Source organism: Trachypithecus francoisi, unplaced genomic scaffold, assembly GCF_009764315.1.
Source record: "Trachypithecus francoisi isolate TF-2019V2 unplaced genomic scaffold, Tfra_2.0 Contig00291, whole genome shotgun sequence".
In the NCBI taxonomy this organism is placed as follows: domain Eukaryota; kingdom Metazoa; phylum Chordata; class Mammalia; order Primates; family Cercopithecidae; genus Trachypithecus; species Trachypithecus francoisi.
The window spans coordinates 84,236-96,728 of record NW_022680547.1 but is presented as its reverse complement, the minus strand read 5'-3'; the positions used below and the strand labels follow the sequence as shown (position 1 = coordinate 96,728).

At 39.3% G+C, this 12,493-nt stretch overlaps 1 pseudogene; it reads left to right on the top strand.

Moving 5' to 3' along the window:
* The first annotated feature begins 8,348 nt into the window (after positions 1-8,348).
* LOC117083099 lies at positions 8,349-9,440 on the top strand (annotated as a pseudogene).
* The last annotated feature ends 3,053 nt before the right edge of the window (positions 9,441-12,493 follow it).

The window sequence follows — 12,493 nt, the reverse complement described above, 5'->3', positions numbered from 1 at the left end:
GGGCACCTATAGAATCTGCATACCCAGAGGGCCCCCCAGGGGACAGCAATGGTTACACTATAATTATAGTGTATGAAGATGTTATTAAAGTCACAAAGGAAGTCCAGGTTGGATTGCAAGTGTTGTTGTTGTGGCCTCATTGGTAGCGACATAGCCATTCAGAAATGTTGGCAGGGACAGTTCTCCAAGGTAGTCCATTTCCTGTGGCCTCTGGCAATTTGATGCATAGCCAGCATTGACTGAGGTTGGCTTTTGTTGCAGCGGTGGCTACCCAGTTGATGAGCTCATTCTCGGCCTCAGAAGTGATGATCCAGGTACTGATTACTAGCAGACAGTTTATTCTCTGTAATAACAAAAATGGAGGGGGACGTGATATTGTTTTTCATCTTTAGGAAATTGTACTACCCCTTTGTTTTCTGCTCCCATAGCTACAAGGTCACCAGCCATAGGGGTTGGATGTGATGGATGCTGTATCCATATTTTTGCTGCAGGATTTAAGTGTCCTGTACTAGTGGATCTGAATCTCTCAGTTCTGTGTGTAGCCTCTGTTGAGGCAGAGATTTTCTCAGGGGTTAATTGTTAGTAAGGTACCACTGACAATTGAGCAACCCGCATCTGTGGTCTTGCAGCAAAAGAATCTGGAGTGGTATTGTATAAAATGAACTTTAACTGTCCCCTATAATCACTATCAATTATACCACCGTACATTACAATGTGTCTAATTGCCAGGCTTGAACGTGATGTAATCTATTCATCCACACTCAAGTTTGCATTTATGGTGGAAATTTTGGCCTGTCGATCTGCCTGCTGATTGAATAGTCTGTCAAGAGAAAGCAGAGATGCATGAGCATCAATATGGAAAACAGCGATAATGGTAGTGTGCACCAGGATTCAGATATTTTCCTAGTAGTGTTTTCTCCAATCCTCTTTATTCCCAATTAACCATTTGTTTCATTGCCATTCGAACATCTGGGTAGTAAGATCATTTGCTACTGAACAAGAGTCACTATACAAGTAACAAATCCCTCTGGCCTCCTCCTGAATAGCTTAGAGGACGGCTACTAGTTCAGCCAGCTGGCTGCTTCCACCCTTGCCTTCATCAGAAATGTTTATGTTTTTATCAGGATTATAAGCCACAGCCTCCCAGCATTGGGTCCCACCAATGTATTTGGCAGAACCATCAGTAAACAAAGCATGTTTCTGATACTCTGGGCTTAGTTCTTTAAAGGATTTGCCCCATTGAGCATGGGAGGTTTCCTTCCACATCTACAGGACTTGCTCGGTGGTTTCCTGAGTTGGCAGATTTTTCACATCTTCATGTAAACATGATACCCCTTTTTGTTCTGACTTAGCATGGTCTTGTACATACCATTTCCACTGTATGATGCTACTTTCGTGAGTGTACCTTATCCAATGAGTTTTGAGAGAGCTCATGACCCAAGTCATAACAGGAATTTTGGGCCTCATAGAAACATCATGATTAAAACAAAGGTGTTCTGTTTCCTGTAAAGTTCAGTAGCAGGCCAACAGCTGCTCCTCAAAGAGAGTATAAGCTGTGCCAGCTTCAGGCAGCTTCTGGGTCTCAAACTCCAAAGGTACCCTCTTCCCATTTTGTTTCTGCCTAAGGTTAGCATGTTGATCTAGGACAGTTACTTGCAGTTCTACTGGCCAATCCCATGAGGGCCATAGATCCAGGGCCAATTGCTCTGCTTGTTTGGCTTGTTGAAAAGCCATGCTCTCTTTCTCTCTCCACTGAAAGTCACAGCATTTTCTAGTGACTGCATGTGGAGGTTGTAAAATGTTACCCAAGTGGAGAATATGATGTCTCCAGAATCCAAAGAAGCTAACAAAATTTTGGACCTCTTTTTCAATGGTAGGTTTGCAAATTCTAGTATTAGCCTTAGCCTTTGGTAAAATGGACTGTTTCCCTGCATTCCATAGGATGTCAAGGAACTTTACAGTTTGTGCAGGTCCTTGAATTTTACTAGGGTTAACTTCCCATCTTTGAGATAGGATTTGGATTTTTACCCACTCCAAGCCCCGACTAACTAGTTCTTCAGTTTTACCCTAACTGAACCACTCAGACAGCTGCTTTTTTCAGCAATAGGCTGATAGCCGTGATCCTGGTCAGTCAAGACGTAGGCTCACCATTGTGCCAGGGCCAGTCTGGAAGTCATATTAGCATTTTCATTTTCTGGCTTATATTTCTCTTGTAGCAACCAGTCCCTGTCTTGACACATTAACTTGTAAGCAGTAACCAGCTGCCATTCATACTGGGAAATTCCCTCAGCATCCCATTTACCAACTGGGATTCTCTGCAGCACCTCACATGCAGCCAGTAGTTCAAAATGCACTAACTTAGATTTCCAATTTTGACAAAGGCCAGTTCCCTTGGACCACTCAAAGACCAAGAGGGAGAACTGGGGGACTTTCCATCCTAGGATATGGGAAGTCCCCAAGCTTTCAGTCTGGGCCCTGTGACCAAAAAATGGCGTGCTTTCACTTTCGGATCCTGTTCGTGACGCCAAAAATGTTCTGTGAGGGAAACGTGCAACAGGAGAAGAAAAGACACACACACACAATATGTAGGATAAAACAAACTTTATCCCACGTAAATGGCAATGCAGATATAATCAGCAAATGATACAACAAGCAAATTGCAATTGGAAGGGGAGAAGGGAAAAGAGAGATATATATTTATACTCGCCAGACTATGGAGGATTCACCACTAGACTGGGAAGCAGCAGCCTGGGCTCCAGAGGTGGCCACTTGTCCGTGCACAGACGAGGAGACATCTCATGAAACCTTGGTGCAGTCTGGAACCCTAGCTCTTTTTGTAATGAGTTATTTGACACGAAGTCCAGTCAGGAGGGCCCTTCATGACTGGACTCAAAAAACACAAAAATGTTAACTTGTTTCTTGTGATTGTCTATTGTTTTTCTATAGCTAACATGTAGGAATAAATTGAAATAAAGATTTATCCAAAACTGCTCTGGATGAACACCTCAGGAGTCTCATACAACCTGTTCCGGGACTTGGTGACCATTGTTCATGTCCATGTTCAATTGAATTAAAATTTAATATTTACCTTTTACTCCACAAATTGTCAAAAGTAATCCCTTCAAATGCAGGAAATTATGTAACTACTCACAAACTAAACTTCTCAACCAAAATTCATAAATCGAGTACAGAGATTTAAAAGAAAAGAAAAGAAAATCTAACTACATCTGTCTGCAGGGGACCTTGTTTATTTATTTATTTATTTACTTATTTTAGAGACATGGTACTGCTTTGTCTCCCAGGCTGGTCGCAAACTCCTGGGCTCAAGTGATCCTCCCACTTCAATCCCCTAAAATGCTAGGATTACAGATATAAGCCATCGTACTATATAGTAAGAAAAACAGATGAAAAGTGGCAAGATGCAGCAAAAAAAATTTTATGCAAATCATAACCAAATGAGGACAGACCATGTCACAATTATATTATAAAAAATACTTTTTAAATAATTGTCTTAGTTTATAAAATGTACTATAAATTAAAACTGTCAAAGAAAATAAAGGACAAAATAATAAACTAGTTTATTCACTGGAAACCTATGACAATTACGTACATTTATATAATTGTGTGTATATATCTAATTATGTATACACAAACACATATATGCACCTCACAAGAGGATTTTAAAATATATCAGTAATATCTTGACAGAACATAAGCAAAAATCAGCAATATACTGAGTACAATATTTTAATCATGAGATCTGTAATTAATCATAAGCCAGATAGAATATTAAAAAGAAAACAGAGGACATGAAAATACTGTAAAGCAGTTAGATGTAACAGATGCATAGAGACGACTCTACACAACAACAAAACTCACAATCTTCTCGAAAGTTCATAAAACATTGTCCTAAAAATAACTATTAGGCCAAAAAACAATTTTTAACAGACTTTTTAAAAACTTAAATGTTACAGAAAACCCTTCAAAAACTCAATGAATCCAGGAGCTCGTTTTTTGAAAACATCAACAAAATAGACCTCTAGCAGGACTAATAAAGAAGAAAAGAGAGAAGAATCAAATAGATGCAATAAAAAACGATTATAAACACCTATAAGCAAATAAACCGGAAAATCGAGAAGAAATGGATAAATTCCTGGACACATACACCTCTCCAAGGCTAAACAAGGAAGAAGTTGAATTTCTGAATAGATCAATAACAGATTCTGAAATTGAGGCAATAATTAATAGCCTATCAACCAAAAAAAGTCCGGGACCAGACAGATTCACAGCTGAATTCTACCAGAGGTATAAAGAGGACTTGGTACCATTCCTTCAGAAACTATTCCAATCAATAGAAAAAGAGGAATCTTCCCTAACTCATTTTATGAGGCCAGCATCATCCTGACACCAAAGCCTGGCACAACAAAAAAGAGATAATTTTAGACCAATATCCCTGATGAACATCGATGCAAACATCCTCAATAAAATACTGGCAAATCAAATCCAGCAGTACATCAAAAAGCTTATCCACCACAATCAAGTCAGCTTAATCCCTGGGATTCAAGGCTGGTTCAACATACACAAATCAATAAACATAATCCATCACATAAACAGAACCAACGACAAAAACCACATGATTATCTCAATAGATGCAGAAAAGGCCTTTGACAAAATTCAACAACCTTTCATGCTAAAAACTGTAAATAAACTAGGTATTGATGGAACCTATCTCAAAATAATAAGATCTATTTATGACAAACCCACAGCCAATATCATACAGAATGGGCAAAAACTGAAAGAATTCCCTTTGAAAATCAGCACAAGACAAGGTTGCCTTCTCTCACCACTCCCATTCAACATAGTGTTGGAAGGACAATCAGGCAAGAGAAAGAAATAAAGGGTGTTCAGTTAGGGAAAAAAGGAAGCCAAATTGTCCCTGTTTGCAGATGGCATGATTGTATATTTAGAAAACCCCATTGTCTCAGCTCAAAATCTCCTTAAGCTGATAAGCAACTACAGGAAAGTCTCAGGATACAAAATCAATGGGCAAAAATCACAAGCATTTGTATACACCAATAACAGACAAACAGAGAACTAAATCATGAGTGAACTCCCATTCACAATTGCTACAAAAAGAATAAAATATCTAGGAATCCAACTTACAAGGGATGTGAAGGACCTCTTCAAGGAGAACTACAAACTACTGCTCAGTGAAATAAAAGCAGACATAAACAAATGGAAGAACATTCCATGCTCATGGACAGGTAGAATCAATATTGTGAAAATGGCCATACTGCCCAAGATAATTTATAGATTAAATGCTATCCCCATCAAGCTACCACTGACTTTCTTCACAGAATTGGAAAAAACTACTTTGAAGTTCATATGGAACCATAAAAGAGCCTGCATAGCCAAGACAATTCTAAGCAAAAAGAACAAAGCTGGAGGCATTACACTACCCGACTTCAAACTATACTACAAGGCTACAGTAAACAAAACAGCATGGTACTGGTACCAAAACAGATACATAGACCAATGGCACAGAACAGAGGCCTCAGAAATAACACCACACATCTACAACCATCTGATCTTTGACAAACCTGACAAAAACAATCAATGGGGAAAGGATTCCTTATTTAATAAATGTTGCTGGGAAAACTGGCTAGCCATATGCAGAAAACGGAAACTGGATTTTTTCCTTATGCTGTATACAAAAATTAACTCAAGATGGATTAAAGACTTAAATGTAAGATGTAAAACCATAAAAACCTAGAAGAAAACATAGGCAACGACCATTCAGGACATAGTCATGGGCAAAGACTTCATGATTAAAACACAAAAAGCAATGGCAACAAACGCCAAAATAGACAAATGAAATGTAATTAAACTCAAGAGCTTCTGCACAGCAAATGAAACTATCCTCAGAGTGAACAGGCAACCTAAAGAATGGGAGAAAAATTTTGCAATCCACCTATCTGACCAAAGGTTAATATCCAGAATCTACAAAGAACTTAAACAAATTTACAAGAAAAAAGAAACAATCCCATCAAAAAGTGGGCAAAGGATATGAACAGACACTTTTCAAAAGAAGACATTTATGTACCTAACAGACATATGAAAAATTGCTTATCACTGGTCATCAGAGAAATGCAAATCAAAACCAGAATGAGATACCATCTTATGCCAGTTAGAATGGGGATCATTAAAAAGTCAGGAAACAACAGATGCTGGAGAGGATGTGGAAAAATAGAAAAGCTTTTACACTGTGGGTGGGAGTGTAAATTAGCTCAACCATTGTGGAAGACAGTGTGGCAATTCCTCAAGGATCTACAACCAGAAATACCATTTGACCCAGCAATCCCATTACTGGGCACATAACCAAAGGATTATAAATCATGCTACTATAAAGACACATGCACACATGTTTATTGTGGCACTATTCACAATAACAAAGTCTTGGAACCAACCCAAATGTCCATCAATGATAGACTGGATTAAGAAATGGTGGTGCAGGCCGGGCGCGGTGGCTCAAGCCTGTAATCCCAGCACTTTGGGAGGCCGAGACGGGCGGATCACGAGGTCAGGAGATCGAGACCATCCTGGCTAACACGGTGAAACCCCGTCTCCACTAAAAATACAAAAAATTAGCCGGGTGAGGTGGCGGGCGCCTGTAGTCCCAGCTACTCGGGAGGCTGAGGCAGGAGAATGGCCTAAACCCGGGAGGCGGAGCTTGCAGTGAGCTGAGATCCGGCCACTGCACTCCAACCTGGGCGACAGAGGGAGACTCCGTCTCAAAAAAAAAAAAAAAAAAAAAAAAAAAAGAAATGGTGGTGCATATACACCATGGAATACTACACAGCCTTAAAAAAAGGATGAGTTCATGTCCTTTTCAGGGACATGGATGAAGGTGGAAACCATCATTCTTAGCACACTATCAGAAGGTCAGAAAACCAAACATCGCATGTTTTCGCTCATAGGTGGGAGTTGAACAATGAGAACACATGGACATAGGGCGGGGAACGTCAAACTCTGGGGCCTGTTTGGGGGTGGGAATCTATGGAAGGGATAGCATTAGGAGAAACTGCTAATGTAAAGGATGAGTTGATGGATGCAGCAAACCAACATGGCACACGTATACCTATGTAACAAACCTGCACATTCTGCACATTTACCCTAGACCTTAAAGTATAAGATAATATTGAATGTTGCATACTATAATTTCTGGCCAAAATGGATTAAACTAGACATCAATAACAGAAGAAAATTCATAAAGTTCATAAATACATGAAAATTAAACAATTTACTCTTCAACATGCTTTTGTTCAAGAGTTAGAAAATGTAATATTTTGAACTTGTCCATAATGCCCAAAGTGACCTACAGATTTAACACAATCCCTATGAAATTCTTAATTTTATTTTTGACAGAAACAGAAAATGTGACTCCCCAAAGTATACAGAATTTCAAGGGACCACAGAAAAATGTTGGAAGCATTATAATTCCTGATTTCAAAACATGTTATAAATCTACAGTAATCAAAGTAGTTTGTTACCAGCATAAAGACAGACAACTAGACTAATAAAAGTGCAAAATGATGTAAACTCTCACATATTTATTGTAGCTTCACTTACAAAAATCAATAGGCTAAAGCAATCCATACTTCCTTTAACTAATGAATGAATGAATACAATTTGGAATATAAAAACAATAGAATATTACTCAGTTTTTGAAAAGCAGAAAACCTTTTATATACAATAAAAATACAATCTTGATGACATTATGCTAAATAAACTAAGCCAGCTACAAGACAGATACTGTGTGAATCCACATGTATGAAATGTCTAAAGTAGTAACGCCTTAAGAAACAGAATAAGATGGCATTTGTAAAGGGCTGAACAAAGGAGAAAATGGGCAGTGTTTTCAGGTGTACTGAGTTTTAGTTTTGTAAGATAAAAATGTTCTAGAGATACCTCGCATAATGTCGATATGCTTAACAAGTCTAAACTATGTAATTATTGTCATTGTAAATTATTGTAAAATTGCAAATAATTGTCAATTTTATGTGTTTCTTGTAACAATGTAAACAACAATAATACTTAAGGGAGACAGAGTTACAATGCATTTCAATAATTACCTTCAGGTCCTCAGGAAAACCTGAGTCCTTTCCTCTCGCTTTCCTCCCCAGATAGTGCGAGCTTCCCCACTCGCTCCGCACCTTCTCCATCAACTACGGGTCCCTGGGATCTGTCCAGTTGCCCAGCTAAAGCGCCCAGCAGGTCATCAGTGCGGCCAGCTTCTATACAGGCGCTGGGGGCTGGGGCTCCTGGATCTCTGTGTCCCATTCCACCAGCTTCCACGACAACTTGGAGTCTGTGGTCCTAGCTGTGGCGATTGCCAGGGGTCTGGCAAGTAAGAGGGGTATCCAGAATGAGAAGGAGACCATGCAAGGCCTGAACAACTGCCTGGCCTCCTACCTGGACAGAGTGAGGAGCCTGGAAACTGAGGATCGGAAGCTGGAGAACAAAATCAGGGAGCACCTGGAGAAGAAGTGTCCCCAGGTAAGAGACTGAAGGCATTACTTCAAGACCATTGAGGACCTGAGAACTCAGATCTTTTCCAACTCCGTGGACAGTGCCTTCATCATCCTTCAGACTGACAATAACCATTTTGCTCCTGATGACTTTAAAGTGTGAGACAAAGCTGGCCATGTGCCAGTCTGTGGAGAGCAACATCACTGATAACACCAGTGTCACTCAGCCGCTGCTGGAGACAGATATCGAGGCCTTGAAGGAAGAACTGCTCTTCATGAAGCACCATGAGGAGGAAGTTAAAGGTCTACAAGCCCTTATTTCCAGCTCTTGGTTGACCATGGAGGTAGATGTCCCCAAGTTTCAGGATCTTGTCAAGATCATGGCAGGCATGCAGGCCCAATATGACAAGATGGCTCAGAAAAACTGAGAGGAACTTGACAAGTACTGGTCCCAGCAGACTGAGGAGAGGACCACAGTGGTCGCCATGCAGTCCCCTGAGATCGGAGCTGCTGAGATGATGCTCAGGGAGCTGAGATGTACAGACCAGTCCTTGGATATCGACCTGGACTCGATGAGAAATCTGAAGGCCAGCTTGGAGAACAGCCTGAGGAAGGTAGATGCAGATGGAGCGGCTCAACAGGATCATGCTGCACCTGGAGTCAGAGCTGGCACAGAGCCAGGAAGAAGGACACCAGGTCCAGGAGCAGGAGGCCCTGCGGAACATCAAGGTCAAGCTGGAGGCTGAGATTGCCACCTACTGCCACCTGCTAGAAGACGGGGAGGACTTCAGTCTTGGCGATGCTCTGGACAGCAGCAAATACTTGCAAAGCATCCAAAAGACCACCACCTGCAGGATAGTGGAGAGCAAAGTGGTGTCTGAGACCAACAACACCGCCACTTTGAGGTGCTGAGCCAGCAGAAGCAAGGTCCCTTTGGGGAGCAGGAGGCCAATAAAAAGTTCAGAGGTCAAAAAAACTTACCTTCAAATCACAGAAGTGTTTCCCTCACACAAAAGTAATAGAGATTCATTAATACATAGATGTGGAAATTAGGACAATTTCCACAACTACTCACCCAAAGAGGATTTTTAAAAAATTGACTACCAACTAATAAAACAAATACACAAGTAATAAATAAAGTCTTAGCAATGTTTATACAGGCAGACAAATAGAGAATTATGTTGGCAATAGACATATGGTTGATTCATTTTGACTTTTTTTCTATATCCTCTTAAAGTGTACACAGTTGGATATAGTCATACAAAATTATAATATATAGGCAGAATCTAAAAATACAGTTAAATGATGTAAGGCAGCCTATCCTAACAAGGAAATACAGGAATATAAAATATTACAAAACAAAATTAAATAAACATTAACCTGTGAAATACCAAATTTAAAAAAGCATACAAGTGAAGAAGACTCTTTCTAGATAACTACAATGTTCAATCATAACTGGGTACCCATAAAGAGCAGATTTTGAATTATTAGCATATGGTTAGAGTAACAAAATTTCACAACAAATGAATTATAATCTCCCATAAAGAGCATTTAGAAGAAAATTTTTAAAAAAGATTTCAATGATATTACAGACACTTTTTATTATGTTCTTAATATATTACTCCTCTTTTTTTACAAATGGAAAGGCTATGATTTATTTTTTATTTTATTATTTTATTTTATTTTATTTTTTGAGACAGAGTCTCACTCTGTCACCCAGGCTGGAGTGTAGTGGTGAGAACTCAGCTTACGGCAACCTCTGCCTCGGAGGTTCAAGCAATTCTCTGCCCCAGCCTCACAAGGAGCTGGGATTGCAGTCGCCCGCCACCACACCTGGCAATTTTTTTTTTTTTTTTGAGTTTTAGTAGAGACAGGGTTTCACCATGTTGGCCAGGCTGGTCTTGAACTCCTAACCTCGTGATCCACTCACCTCAGCCTCTTAAAGTGCTGGGATTACAGGCATGAGCCACTACACTGGCCTATAATTTATTTTTTTAAAAGCAAAGAAAAGCCTTGCATTTTAAAACATGGGAATAACATGAATATTGGAAAATGTGCTATGGAACACTACTATATAATAAACAATTAGAAGTAAATTATACTGTCATTCAGATAAATGCTAAGGAAAGTAAATGGAAACACTAATGATAAGTTTTTCTATGCAGTAAACATGGACACACAAACAAAAACTTTTCTTAATGTGATGTGTATACTATCTAATTCACTTTTTATATAACACATAAATTCAAGTATGCTATTCTGAAACCCCTGAAGCTAAAATTATGGACTAACTTGGCATAAATAAAAATAGGACAGGCAAAAGGTACAGATAGTAGTCCCATTAAACTTTATATACAATTAATTAATAAAATAACTCATTAAGAAATAATGTAACAATTAAGAATTTATTCTATTCTTGGCAAGTTTCTAAGTTTCTCTATGGCATTAAGGTCTTTAAAAATTCTTTGAGATGGGTAGAGACAATAAACTATTCCATAGGTGAGGTGCTTGGCCTAGAGAGTTCACATTTCTAAGTTAGTTCCTACTAAGGAAAGAAAACTTTTTGACCTACATTACCAGAGATGAAAAAAAGAGTAAAGTGAAATAGAAGATTCAACTTTATCACATGTGCTGAGGTGCTTTGGGCTCTGACAAAAGTTTTTTCTGATTTTTTTGCAGTATCACATTTGAAATCATAGGACTGAAAATTATGAAGCAGAAACATTTGTCCTTGGTGTTTCTGAAATACGTGAACCAAACCCCAATATCTGCACTTTTACTCTCATAAACTTCTGACATAAGGCACAGATTTTTACAAAATAACTTAATATGGAAATCTTGCAAAATGTGCAGATTTCCCTGGATCCCCCAAAACAATGGAAAAGCACTCAGACCACAAGACCTTCACCAGAATAACAGAAAGAAGAGGAGAACTTTGGCTCTCACTGTGAATGCCCTGGAACGTTAGTGGAGGCAGGGAGGAAGACTTAGAATATTGAAGAGCATAGTAAGCATAGGGCAGAAAATTTCCATCTGTGGCAGCAAAAGAAGCAAATCTAGGATTTTCTAGAACCAATTTCATTGAAGCGGAACCTCCAACACCACATTTTTAAAGTTTCCCCCTTGGCCTTTGCACCTCTCATCTTTGTTATTTGTTCATTCTTTCCTATTGGGGTGATACCTATTATTCTCTCTCTTTTTACATTCCAAAGATATTTCCTTTACTGTGGAACAGGGGCATCCAAGGGAGAATACAGCCATGAGTTGTTAATTTCTGTCTCCGGCATCACTGATAACACCAGTGTCACTCAGCCGCTGAGTAAGCCAGTAAGGCCCTTTCCTCATCCCCGTTTTCCACTTATTACTAGAGACAGAACATAAATGTGTGACTGCAGGCTGCTAAAAGCCTAAAACAAAACAGAACCATAACAACCACAAAATAAGATGGGTTGGAAAAGCTTGCTATGCAAGGCTACCAGGTCTGGCTTATATTTACCACATCCCTTCTTCTTTCCCAAAACAGCAACTGGGCTCAAGAGAAAATGTCCAACTTTTAGTATTTCCCTCAGTATAGAATGAGAACAGTGAAACATATCTTCGAAGGTTTGGCTTTTTTGGGCTACTGCTGATGACTAGATTCTGTCTCCTCCAACAGGGAGTGCTAAAGGAAATGGCAGAATAGTGAGAATGACAATTGATGACTGCTGAGAAAAGAAGTTGCATGCTTATCACAGCATCCGAGAAACAAACACTGCAATCAACTGCAGAAGCAAAGGACTACAGTGTCTGGAAAACAATGGGAAAAATATCTGTACCTTAAAAATACACACACAGGCCCAGAGAAGACACATCGAAGACCCTGTTAATGAAGCACCAAAATGTACAGCCTCACTGATTGCTGTATTATCTTATAGTAAGAAAATTCATACATACTACATTACACAGTTGTTTTATAAATTTCTGAG